The sequence below is a fragment of the Lactuca saligna genome, chromosome 2 (assembly GCF_052625555.1).
Source record: "Lactuca saligna cultivar CGN05327 chromosome 2, ASM5262555v1, whole genome shotgun sequence".
In the NCBI taxonomy this organism is placed as follows: Eukaryota; Viridiplantae; Streptophyta; class Magnoliopsida; order Asterales; family Asteraceae; genus Lactuca; species Lactuca saligna.
The window spans coordinates 141,227,764-141,240,200 of record NC_136418.1 but is presented as its reverse complement, the minus strand read 5'-3'; positions in this window follow the sequence as shown (position 1 = coordinate 141,240,200).

Sequence of the window (12,437 nt, the reverse complement as noted above, 5' to 3'; positions counted from 1 at the left end):
CATTGTTTGTAGAAACCTAATTATATCGATTATAATTAGCGTACTTACTTGTGGGGGTGTAATAGTCTTAACTATACTTATTAAAGTTTATCATAGTTATTCGTAGTGGTAATAACCCCCTTTTTTTATATGTAATACCTTTAGTAATGTGTTTATTATGTAAATGAATCATAAACTATACCTATTATAGTTTATCAAAATAAGGGTAGTTTGTAGTATTCATAAACTATATTTGTCTTAGCTTACCAAATGTTTGTATGTAATGGATGAAAATTTGTTTATAACAATTTATCATTTACTATGCTTAATATAGAAAAAATCTATTTTTTAACTAATGTATGTCTATATAACAAGACAAAATGACATATATGGTAGTAACATAATGAAGGTTACACACCTTGCTCAAGAAGTCACAAGGTGTAAATGAAATTGAAATCATTTTTCTAGTATTACCATTTCTATTATGTTTTTAGAAAATTCATAGAAAAATCATTAAAGGTCCAAATCAGAATACGTAAATTCTAAGATTTTGGAAAATGAGTCTAGTTTGTTCATAAATTTTATCATGATTTTTAGTAACCTCCAACTTGGGTGAAACAGTCCATAATCACAGACTGGTCCAGATGTTTTCTTGAAATGATAGGCAGTTTTGTAAAAATCACCATAAATTGTAGAAAAATCGTTTGGAGATATGAAAGTAGCCATTTTAAAGCAAAGAACATGAACTACTTGAACCTAATACAGTTTTGAAAACTAAAATGTTTAATTTGTCCAAAATAGTCCGTGATTGGAGTTTAAACATTCCGATGAAAGCTGTTGGAAAAGTTTAGTTGTGTTCTTGGTGTTTTAACTTGTATTTCCCCCCCACCCCCACCCCCACCCCCACCCCCATTAAAACTTAAGAAAACATGAAAATATAGGGTTATGAACTCACCTTGTGTGATTTCTGTGGATGGATGTTGAGGAAAAGGAGTGTTCAACTCAAGAACACTAAGAAGATTGCCTTGAAGATTCGAGATTCTAACACCAATGTGATGGAATTTGTGTAAGCAATCTATGATTGGAGTAGAATGAAGTGTAATAATCATAAGAAAGATGATGATACTTACCAAATGAAGGATGAAAGCCTTGGAGTATGCCTTGAAGTTCTCGAATTTAGAGAGAAAGATGAGAGAATTTGGAGTGTGATTCCTGGAGAAAAATGAGAGAATAAATGAAGTGTGAGGAGAGAGGATGGTTGTTCCAACTTTAAGAATGTGGGAAATGGTTGGAAATGATGAGAAAGGATATTGACATGACTAGGGATGGTGGGGAGGGTGTGGGTTGGTCATGGAGTGGGTATGGGTGGTTGCTTGTGTCATAAACTAAAGAAAAGTCAACACTCCACCTCTTATACTTCATCCACTCTTCTTGGATAAGATTTATCCCCAAAAACGTGGTTAATTAATAAATATGGGGCCTTATATGTTAAAATAAAGTTTTGGGTGAAAATCTCGCGGTAAAATGATGAAAAACGGGCTTAAAATGAAGTCGTAGTCGAAAACCGGGAAGCTTTGTGCTTCCAGCGAGGCCTCTCGGTCCTGGCCGAGGTTCGGTTCCTGAGGCTTCGGATTCGGTCCTGAGGCTTCGGATTCGGTCTTGATGCTCCAGGTTCGGCTCCTGAGGTTTCGGGTTCGGTCCTGAGGCTTCGGGTTCGGGCCTGGAGCTTCGGTTCTCAACAGTCTCGGTCCCTAAGAGGACCTTCATCCCTAAGAAGGGTCGCCCCTTTAAGAGGGGTTTCGGGTCCTTAAGCCTATTTTACTCATTTTTACCCCGTTTCAAGCCGTTTTTGACCCGGTTAAGGGTCAGCATGACCTGAATGATTTCAAAAAGTTACAGGAACTTTTAAGAGAGATTTCAAATAGAGAGAGATAGAGTGAAAACGATTGAGAGAGGTTTTGCTTGTGATATTTTTGAGTGTCCGGCTTCACAACGCAAGGTTCGTAAACCCCGTTAAGCCATGTTTTAGTGTCCTACACACTCCCGATGAGTGTGCAATAGTGTTTTATCGCTTTGGTTCATTGTTTATCACTATTAAGGCTATGGAAATTCAAACATACAGATTTTCCAAATGATGTTTTCTCATTAGAATAGTGAATTGTATAGTGATTACATAACGTAAATCCTAATGTACTCGGGTTAATTGAGTTGACCGGTTTGACTTGTTAACTTTATTTGACTTTGATTTGACCGGAATTTGACGATTGTCACAGCGTTGTATATAGATCTATATTGGGTCGAACAAACCCACACCTTAGCTGCATGAACAAGCTAGACCGGTAGGTCTGGGGTGACAAATGTCATAACATCTCTGACGCCTGAAGAACGTCATTTCAGGCCAATTAGGTCATAGTATGGTTATGATAACTCACATTAAGTATTAACAAACATAGAATTTACGAGGATTTCATTGAAATCAAACGAGTTTATGTCGATTTAAACTTGCATTGTTTTACTATAAATATGACAAATTATTTGTACATTCCGGCCTTTGGGTTTTAAGACTACATTTACACATTAAGGAAATATTGGATTTTCTAGAATGGACACTATTTTTACAAGAAAAGGTTTTCATAATTGCATATGGAAACTTATTGTAACGCCTGTGTTTCTGGGCTTGCCATTTTTAGCAATGTAATAGTCTAGGTTAACCTTTGTAACCCGTTTTGAAATAATATAAGTGTATTATTTGAGTATTATGTGTTTTGTGCTTAATTGCTTAATTATGTGGTTTGATTAATTAAGAATAAAAACAAGCGTCAAAATTTAAGTGTAAAATAAACTTGATATCTTTAGATAATGTTGTAGTAGTTGAAACAAGGTTTCCGAGGATATAAAGAATGTCGAAATCCGAGTTATAACAAAGAAGTTATGACCTGTCGAAGTTTCGCGACAGAACCGGCACGACACAGCGCGACGTAAAAAGTGAATTTATGTTAGATCGATATTTAGCCTTAGCAATCTAAATGAAAGTCGTAGAATACGTTCAACCATGAGCGTGCATAAAAAGAACGCCCAAATCTGACTTCGTATGAGGAAGTTATGATTTTTCGAAGTTTCGACTTAGCAGTATGCAGCCCGAATGCTCGATTTGAGACCGAGCGGTTTTTAGCCGAAACAATCTAAATGAGAATTGAAAATCTCATTAATTGTAGTAAAACGATAAAAAGATAGGCGAAAACGGACGTCGGATAAAGAAGTTATGATTTTATAACGGAGTTTTCCTGTCCGGGCCTACTAAAAATAAATAATAAAAATGAAATCAAAATTATCCGATGGAGTCTAAACGAAAGTTGTATATCGTAGTCTCACCTACGCGTGGATATAAAGAACATCAAAAACGGAGTTCGTATGAGGAAGATATGAATTTTTGAAGTTTATTAAATATTTTCGATATTTAATTTAAATATATATTGGCCGATGTTATCCATGGGGGGAGTCAGCGACCTTATCGTCGTTACGCCCCGCGTAAATCGCAGATTCAGCCCCCTATAAAAGGAAGTCGAGTGCAGCCGATTCAGTTGCTCATTTCTTCCCGTTTTCTCGTGTTTTTGCATCGTTTTTCGTGCAAGAAATATCCCGAAGCCCCGGTATCATTCCCGAGCCCCGAAGCAAGTCCCGAGATCCCGAAGATCCCGAGAAGTGCGGTTTCCGAGCCGAAGCTCTGCCCGCGAGAAGTTCGACTTTTGTAGAGATCTTCCAGATCTGCTGAGGATTACTACTTCTGCAAGCCGTAGTGCTGTCCGATCATCTTCTGATCAAGTGAGTGTGTAGTTAATTTGTTCTAACGCATAATTATGAAGTATTTTATACGAAATACGTGTTATGTGTATAATTTTGTTGTTATGTGCGTGAATGTATATTCACTCTTTTCAATCTCATAGATCTGAATTGTTTTCTATGAAATACGTGTTATGTGGGTATGCCTCATCTGTTATGTGAAATATGTATTGGATGAAAATGCTATACAGGTTTTAAACTATGTATAAATATATATATATATATATATATATATATATATATATATATATTTATCTACTAATATGTTGGGTAGAACATGGGTAGATAGTTGGTGTGTAATAAACAGATGAGAGGCCTCGATGTTGTTGTTGTTGACCTAGTTATTCAGCGGAGTATGGATAACGACCACAGACTCCTTCTAGACAGTCTCATGGAACGCTAGCATGTTCATAACCTGTAGGTGTTGTGAACGATGTGTTCACCGGTGTACTCTATCCCCCTCATGGTTGCCTTTAGGATATCTATTGTTGAGGAAACCCCCTAGCAGTAATGTCCGTCCCGATGAAAATCCTAGATTAGGTCCCTTGAGATAGATGTTGTTTTAGGGACGTAAAGTGAGGATAACGGGAATGGGTAATCGGGATAGTGATTGGTTGGTGAAATTGAATATAATTTATTTATTGTGGGTTGAAAACCCTATATGCTCACCAGACTCACAAGCCTGACCCACTCAGTTTTATTTGTATTACAGGAAGTGGCGCAAGGGCGTAAGATGGATGAACCATCAAGATTGTTTTGTTTACGAGTCTGTATATGTATATATTTGTTGAATGACTTTTAATGTTATCATTTATGCTTATTGGTCTGTATCGGAACATGACACCGCGAGTTTTGATTATATAATGAAAAATACATTTCTTTTATGAAATGCTTTGGTAAACATTGTTTTATCATGTTTTGTTTTTGGGAACCAATTCCGCAACTCTTTCAAATCAAAAGGATTTACTCTGAAATTATTTTAAAAAACATAAATGAAAATCGGTCTTTTCTGGCCGTGATTTTGGGGATGTCACACTTATGAACTCACCAACCTTTGTTTTGACACCTTTTTCAAACAACTTGTATTCTCAGGAAATCACTAAACAGGTAACCAAGTGCTTTTGAGGATGGGACGTTAAGGCGTCAAACATTTCACATTTTTGTCGACATATTGTAATTGATTCGGAAACATGTAATTCATACAATAATGTAACTCTTTCAATTATATATATGTTGGTTGTGTTTACTTTAATCACTATTGCAAATGTTGTTATGATACTATACATGAAGTCCTCCACCCCCGGACGTTTCCGCCATCCTTGGTTTGGGGGTGTGAAAAAAGTCAACAGACCAAATTGACCCAACTCGTCGAGCTGTCCTTCAACTCCTCGAGTTCCTCCATTAATCGGTACAGATCGAGAAAACCCAAGTCAACTCGCCGAGTTTAACGACCAACTCGTCAATTTCCCATATTCATTTGAAAATATCAGGGAAAACTTAGCTAAATCATCGAGTTTATTCATAAACTCACCGAGTTCGCTCAAAGTCCAACAACTTAATTCATTAAGCACCTAATCAATAATGGCTTGGCTACAAAACATAGATCTAACTTGTGACATCCCCATTTTCACGGCCAGAAAAGACCGATTTTGTTTATGCTTTATAAAAATCAGAGTACTTTTTTTAATAAAATGTTACGGAATTTGTTCCCAGAAAAACATGATAAATACGTTATTAAAACATTTTCGAAGAAGCGTATTTTATTCATTTCAAAACGTTTGGGATGTCATCGTTAATACAAAAACATAAGCATAAATAGAACTTACATTTATTTACACTAGTGATCTACATCTCTTTAAATTTCTCAGTGTAAAGTGACTTCGTATCAACACCTGTGATATAAATAAACTGAGTGGGTCAGGTTGGGAAACCTGGTGAGTACATAGGGTTTTCAACCCACAATAATATAATTATTATGTTTAAACAATCAAACAATCAACCCAATTACCCTTCCCCATTATCTTCTTTAGTCTTAAGGATCTACCCTAAGAATCAGCTATTCCTCGTTTATTTATTCCTAAGGATCATCCTAAGGAATCGACACGAAGTCCATCATTACCAAGGCTTATAGAATATATCTGGTGAACACGTAGTCCGAAACATCTGGTAAACACTTAGTTTAAAAGTAACTAGTGAACACACTTAGTTCAAAATACCTAGTGAACACACTCAGTTCAAAAATACCTAGTGAACACACTCAGTTTAAAAATACCTAATGAACACCTAGTTCAAAAACACCTACAGGTTACGAGCCTGCTATCGTTCCACTGGACCGTCGAGTATCGTCCATAGTCGTCATCTATACTCCACTAGATGTCTGGATCACTGACAACACTGATGTCTCCCATCGTGTTATCACAAAACAACTATTTCATCTACCCATGTTTTACCCAACACATTTTGTAGTTATAAAATACATACAGTTTAAATCATTTAAAACATGTATAAAAATCTTTCACTCAGCATAGACAACAACTGTTCAGACAATATGTACACATAGCATGTAATTTATATTAAAATACTTCATATCTATGTGTAAGATGAAAGGGACTATGCACTCACTTGAAAGGTGGTGACTTAGTACTCGAACAACGCTTCGATACTCTTAAGACAATTTCCTTCGCTAAAACCTAGTACCAATACCACTAGGGTTTAGTCTAACGATAACAGCGACAAATTAATTAGTCTGACTATTATTATTATATAAGCGTTAATAACACTCAATATAACTCATAATAATAGCCCAAATAATTATTTTAAGGACCTAATAACATTCCTATAATTATTTGAAAGTTATATTAAAAACTGCGTAAGCGTAGCATACTTACAGCGAATTTTATCGAAAACCGGAACTTAATTGGAGCAGCGTTTCGAAACCGAAAGGCTCTTTTTCTCGGGACTCCGGGAGCCTCGGGGTTTCCTTAGGGTGCTAGGGGTTCACCTAGACTTTAGGGGACTCAAAAGGCGCAGAGAGAGAAAGTTCTTAGAGAGAGAATGAAGAAATGTGTGAAAAAGTCGAAAGGGTTCGCACCCCTTTTATAGGCACCAGCCTTGGTCTACGTTGGGCGTTCCTGCGAGGGTACGTGGGGCGTATCTCGCACGCAGGGCGTTTCGGCCTTACACTGCACGTTCGTACAACCACTTGTCTGAGCCTCCTTGGTGCGACGTGGACCTTCCCAAGCCAAGCGATTCCGAACGCGGGGCGTTCTCTTCTTGTACGCGCTGCGTAGCGAGCCAGCTGTCACCCATCCAAAGCGAGGCCTTGGTCAACTAGCGACGGCCCAGATGCGGCCACGTCATCCATCTCACATCAGATTTCGCAATTTGCACACTCAACTTTAAAAATTCGTAACTTTCGCATACGAGCTCCGTTTTCGACGTTCTTTATATCCACGCGAAGGCGGGAACATACTTTACAACTTTTGTTTAGACTATGTCAGCTAATTTCATCCGACGTCCGTTTTCGCCCATCTTTTTCTCGTTACGCAACTCTTAACGAGATCTTCGATTCTCGTTTAGGTTGTATCAACTAAAATCGCTTGATCTAATTGAAAGACCCCAACTTTCATATTTTTTTTGAAAGACCCAAAACTTTCATATTTCACATTATCATTACTCCAAAACATGCTATTTGCATATTCATAAAAGAAATATTTTACATTGATATAAAGGATTTACAAACTATTAGATACAAACATTCTATTACAAAGTGTTATATATATTACATAACTACCCAGGATATTGTAATTTATACACACCTAAAAAGTAGTACAAAAGTACTATTACAAACTATTCTATATCTTTCAATAGTATGTAAACATACTATTTATTTATCACCTGCAATTGTTAAACATTGATAGGGTAAGCGGTGAGTTCAAAAATAGATACAATATAATGTTATGCCATATATATATATATATATACTTCAATGCGGCAAAGCAAAGAGGAACAACAAGATGTATGTGAGATCATGTGACAAGCGTTCATATCAATCAAAGACATTATTCAAAGATATTCTTTTTAATTCTGGATATACATCAATAAAGCTTTGGCCCAAATGGCATAGATGACATGCAATTTCTGATTAACATCTTGTTAGATTTCAGGCTTATAGTCCTGTCTAACCATTTGCCAATGCCATAGAATATAAGTCATTCTCTTACGGAGACATGCTCTACATGGCCAGAGGCTACATACCAATACCAATGTGAATCTAAGTCCTTTCACTGATCAGATGGTCAAAGGTATTACAATTGCTATAAACATAGCGAATAACACGAGAAAATAACTCAAAATGATAATACTGAAAAGCACATAGCACATATAACACATAACATACAATTGTTCATATATATTGAACTCACCTTAAGTTAACCGGGGGTTAAAATAGTAATTTGGACAACACTTCGGCTTTAAATATGCCTTTCTATGTTGAAAACCGGGAGTTTGTTTGAAAACTGGGCTCTGTGAAGGTAGGGCTTCAAAACCGAAAAGATAAAATTTCCGGGCTTCTTGGGGGTCTCGGGACGTGTTTCGGGTGCTAAAATTGATACCGGGGCTTCGGGAAAAGTCAAAATAGTGAAAATATGGAAAAGGGGGCCAAAAATGGAAATTTTCAAAAGTTAGTCGACAAGGTTCGCAGACCCCTATATATAGGGTTGAGGCCGAAGTCGGCTCGGAAGGAAGCAGGCAGCGAAGCAGCTCGGTGGCATCAGCAGCGAGGGCCACGTCGCATCTGCGAGGCTCGGATGCGAGGAGGGTGACTCAGCGAAGACACACGGCAGCTGCGCAGGGCTCCAGCGAGGCTCGGACGGAAGCGCATGCGAAGCAGCTCGGTGGCAGCAGCTGCGAGGGACACGCAAGGGCGGACACGTCTCCGGCTCGTACACATGGCACTGCGAGGCGAGGCCACGACTCCGGTGATGCAGCACTTCGTGCGAAATGACGTGGCAGCGACGAGGACTCCGGTGGTTGGTACTGTTCATGCGAAAATCTCGGAAATTTAGCCCCGAACTTCTAAAAGCCATAACTTTCGTATACGAGCTCCGTTTTTGACGTTCTTTATATGCACGCGTAGCTAAAATTATGCTATACAACTATCGTTTAGACTTCGTTGGCTTATTTGACTTTAATTTTAATATTATTATTTTTAACAGACCGAGACAGGAAAATCCGTTAAAAATTCATAACTTCTTCATCTGACATCCGTTTTCGTCAGACTTTTTACCGTTGTACTACATATGACGAGACCTTCGATTCTCGTTTAGGATGTATCGGTAAAATATCGCTCGATCTAAAATTCGAGTTTTTAGCTGTCTACTGCTAAGTTGAAACTTCGAAAAATCATAACTTCCTCATACGAAGTCAGATTTTAGCGTTCTTTTTATCGAATTTCTCGGTTTAACGAATACTACGACTTTCATTTAGATTACTAAGGCTAAAAAGTAGTTTATCAAAAAAACTCACTTTTTACGTCATACGGTGCCATGCCGGTTTTGTCGCGGATCTTCGGTTGGTCATAACTTCTTCGTTATAACTTGGATTTTGACGAGATTTTCGCCTACAAATTTCTAACGAGATTCTATACAACATCAAATAATAAAATTTTACTTATTTAAAATTTCATATTTTCGTTAAATTTCACTATTTGGGTTTTAATTGGAATCTCATAAGACTTCCAATATTTTCTGAATGATCCTAAACATAGTTTTACTTCATTTCTAGTAAAAACCATCTGTTAGAACTCAACACTCAATTCTATATAATATTTCACAATTTTATTCATTACAAAACACGATTTTAAAACGTGTATGTTACACTAATATTCGAATTTCGGGTTGTGCACCGCTAATCCGAAACTTCGAAAAATCATAACTTCTTCATACGAAGTCAGATTTGGGCGTTCTTTTTATCGATGTTCTTAGTTTAACATATTCTATGACTTTCATTTAGATCTCTAAGGCTAAATCTCGCTCTATCGTAAATTCACTATTTACGCTTCCTTGTATCGTACCGGTTCCGCCGCGAAACTTCAACGGGTCATAACTTCTTCGTTATAACTCGGATTTCGGCGTTCTTTATATGTGCAGAAACCGTGAAAAATATTCTACAACTTGGTTAAGATTATTTATGCTAAATAGTCATTCGTTGAAAAGTCATTTTCGACACTTATTGCCTCTAAATTGACTAGCCCGGATCTGCGGGCGTTACAATTATCTCCCCCTTAGGATGATTACGTCCCGGAATCATCAACGAAACAGGGTCGTATGATGACTCCATACTTTATCTCTTCATGCTAGGTAATAATTATAAGTTCTATATTCCTTCTTAGTCTTATTGATTGTAATCAGTACTTGATCGTGCACCTGCACTCTACCTTAGGTTAGACTCCAAATAATGACCTATCATCATGTGATGCACGTTTAGACTCAGGTCTCTTAGAGTTAAATTTAGGAATGGAATTTGCCTTCCTTCATGGTCTAATGTGATATAATCACATTTTAACATGTAACATTTCTAGCTACCAACATCTTTAACAACGAGCGCGATACTTCTATTGATCGCTTTGATTTCAATCTTTTGGTTTAGTCGGACACTACATTAAACTTGGTTCTCTGAACTACGTAACCTACTCATCGTAGTCGGACTCAATGTGATATGACCACTAGGGTCGGGATAATAACAATCTTCTTAGTTTTTACCGAAACAATGGTAACCACATACTTGAATAAAACGAAATCAATTACCAGCTTCTTGGTAACCTTGTGACTTTCCCTTATTCAAGTGTGAGTCATGTGCTTCCAGTAGTATATGCATCTACTACCTTTCACACCTACTCATACTCGTCCCAAGTATTGTCTAACAGTCCCCAAGTCACCACACAAGAAAATCACATGACAGTTTAACACATCAGATAACAAAACGAAGGTTTTATTATTTCTTGAAACTATTACATAAGTGTTCAAGTTCACCCTAGACTATGCCTCTAATAGGCTACATCATACGATACTATGGCTAATGCATAACTCGATCTTCGGATATGAAGTCCTCATCCTTGATTCTTCGCATGGTTTTCCGCTTCGTCGAGGATCATGTGAAATGCCCTTGGCCTTGGTGGCGTGTTTGGCCTTGCTGCTTCATTCTTCTTTGGGCAATTCTTTGAAAGATGTCCCCCTTCTTTACATTCATAACACAACCGCTTGTTGGATGTACACTCATTGGCGTAATGTCCAGACTTTCCACACTTGAAACATGTCACCTCTTCGCCGCATTTTCCAAAGTGTTTCTTCTTGCATTTATCACACCATCTTGCTTCACCTCCTCCTCCAGGCTTTGAGAATTTTCTCTCCTTGTTGGACCTTCAAGATCCTTCAAACTTCCGCTTCTCTCCTGCCTTATCTTTTTCTAGACCCTTTTCTCTTATCTGGGCCTCTACATTCTTAGCTGCCCTAACAGCTATTTTCAAGGTAGTTGCCATTTTGACCATTGGGCCAAAGTCAGTGGGTAATCCCCCAAGTTACCACATTGTTATTTGATGTGTTATTTATGATAGAACAACATGTTGGTGATAGGCTAGGGATCTTCAGGAATTGCATGATAAAAATGCTGATATATGATGCCTAATAGCCTAGGGTTACTTCTTTTATATAATTGACATAATTATTGTAGTTGCGTAGTGTATGCATTATAGTTGTGCATAACTAATATTCTATAGTCTGAGAATGTTCAGTTTAGCCTTATTTCATGTTCTTCTTGGATGAAGGGCTTAGGGTTAAATCAAGTATTTGATTCTCTATAGAATCATGTGTTATGTATGATTAGCATACACGAGTGTTGCAGGGTTGGTGGAAGTTTCATGGATAATTTTATGTGTGAGCAGCTGGCCAGTTGAGGAATGTTTAGCCATTAGGAAGCGAGAAGAGGATATATGTGTATCCAAATTGTTGTATTTTTTGGGTGGTTGTGATGATCCTTGAGATAAATAGGTGTGAAAGGTAGTATGAGCACGTACTACTAAAAGCACGGGACCCGTACACGATGTAAGGAAGTCACGAACCCCGATGGATTTTTGTTCAAGATGTTTTTAGTCCAAGATATTTAAGTAATATTATAGATCTCTTCAACACCGTTTGAGGAATGTTTAGCCTATCTGTGGATATAAAGAATGTTGAAAATAGAGTTAGAACGAAGAAGTTACGACCGTTTAAAGTTAGGGTGATCTTTCGGTTAGCCACGCATGTTGGGCGTACTAAGGCATCCCTAGTATGTTTGTCATACCAAGAGTACGTTGGGCGTACGCGATCAGTTCCTAAAACCTATTTTCATGGTTTGAGCCGTATTTAAGCTCCTTAACTTCCCCAAAGCCATTCCATTCTCACCCTCCACCTCTCCAACACCCTCTCTTGAAACCCTAACCCTAATTTGAGCCTTGTGAGCAAAAAGAATGTGTTTTTAAGTGCTTTAGGAGTGTTCTTGGTGCACCTTGGAGAAAAAGAAACTCATTGAAGAAGCATTGGTTGCATTGGAGCTTGTAGATCCAGACCTTGTTCACCTTGATC